The following is a 2,120-nucleotide window of genomic DNA, read 5'->3' on the forward strand; positions in this document are numbered from 1 at the left end:
TTTTTTTTCATAAGATCAGTTTTAATATTGGCAAATGAACTTCCTGTCAAAGCCGTATTACGTGAATATTTAAAAAGAGTTCTTTTAAGAAAAACTCAATAATTGAACCAAAACTTTAATAAGATTTTATAAATTTAATTCTAACATTTTTATTACTTATTCGGACATCTAAAATCATTTTTGTCCCATTAAACACTTTCAAAGTTACTATTCTAATTTTCTTTAAATAAATCGTGATTCCAAACATGTACTGAAACTATATTATTGCCACTTCTCTTATTTTTTTTCTTCCTAAAAGCAGAGTAAAAACAGTAAGTTAATTACGGATGAACATCTGAAAAGAAACCAGCAAATTAAGCAGAGAACAAAAGAAGGAACAATACGTCTTAAGCCTCAATTCTCAAAGGAAATGCACTGCAGACTCATGCAAATTCAACTGACATGTGCTTATTAAAAAAGGGTTATTGGCACCTTAACGCACTCTCTTAATTTGACACTTTCAACTGAATTTTATTTTTTAGTAATTTAAACTCTACTCTCTTAATTGATACATTCAACCTCAAATTTTATTTTTGATAATTTAAACCTTAGAGTCTCTTAATTTGATACTTTCAACTCTAAATTTTATTTTTTAGTAATTTAACGTCGGGGATTGGGACTCGGTGGAGGCCAACCGGCGATGGGTTGAGGAGAGGCCGGCTGACAACCCACTCATCAATCAAGTCAACAAAAAAAAAAAAAACACTTAAAAATCAAAATCTCTATTTAAATAGGATATGTATCCATTACACTCCTGATTCGCATACATTTTTCCGTCACTCTCTTTTTCATCACCAACTAAGTTATTAGGCTTCATCACTCCGCTTGCCGCTTCCTTATTACTAGTAAAAAGTTTTAAAAATAAAAGCACAAATAAAACAGAGAAAAAGATGTATACTTATGATTTGTGTAGAACCACTTATCATCACAGAAAGATGTTTCGAATCATTGAATAATACACCAAAATGATATCGTTTCTACATAGGTATATCAACGAACCATAAGGATCTCGTTTCTACGTAGGTATCAACTAACCATTTCTTTGTTTTCTTGTTACTCATTCATCAAAATCAGAGAGACTAACGTGTCAACTAAGCTGAAAGCCACGCATAATTAAGACACTCATCTCCTACTTTTGTGATTTACGAGATTAATGCAATCTTGCTTCCCCAAAAGGAAACATTATTTCGTCGCATGAAAGGCTAAGAAAACATTAAACTAAAGACAAAAGGCGCATTGAAACGCCGCAAACGTGTCGCACAAACACTTAGCCACGTAGGCCACACGTGTTATTTCGCCTATCTTATCTAATTATTTCTCTTCTCCCTAAAACAGCTGACTCATTTTCCTCAGCTTTCTCGAAACCTTAATAAAGCTAGTAGATGAGCTGACTCATTTTTCTTTTTCTAGAAGAAAGTTTCAAAAAATATGTTTATCCATTGGTGTACGGCCATATTGGAAGATATCTTCGCACGATCTAAATATAATGTTACGTAGACATAATCTTGTCTCCTTGAATACTAGCACGTTCGACAATGTTAATTTAAAATTTACGTGTACAACGTTAGAATATACGTATATGTGACGTGGGTTTAAATTATTGGCACTCTCTAAATAAGGTTAACAAAAGTCTCGTTCATTTCACCGATTTAAGTTTTGTTACAGTAAAAAACTCTAAAAAATAATCATATTTAATTTTTTTACTGCAGTAAATTTTTTTTACATAAAATCACATTTAAACTCGAATCAGTTAACTAAACAGTCTCGTAAGATATTTACTCAATTAAATGGCTTTGATCTTTACATAATCTTCTTGAGTTTGAACAAATATAGGCGTGGCAGGTACTAAGCTTTAGTAGAATTTTGGCTCTAAATCACATTGTTGAAGTTTTTAAGGATTATTATGCTTAAAGTTAAACTACTTGGGTCTAGCCATTTTGTCCCAATAATTGCATTTTATTGTGCTAATTAAAAAAAGATTAAGAAAAAGCCAAACATCTAGAACTAGGCCATTCCGGAAGGTTGTAGAAGCTTTGTTTCGATTGATTAATTTTTTTTATTGAATAAACAATATCAAAATT

The sequence above is a fragment of the Morus notabilis genome, unplaced genomic scaffold, assembly GCF_000414095.1.
Source record: "Morus notabilis unplaced genomic scaffold, ASM41409v2 Scaffold7592, whole genome shotgun sequence".
Classification (NCBI taxonomy): Eukaryota; Viridiplantae; Streptophyta; class Magnoliopsida; order Rosales; family Moraceae; genus Morus; species Morus notabilis.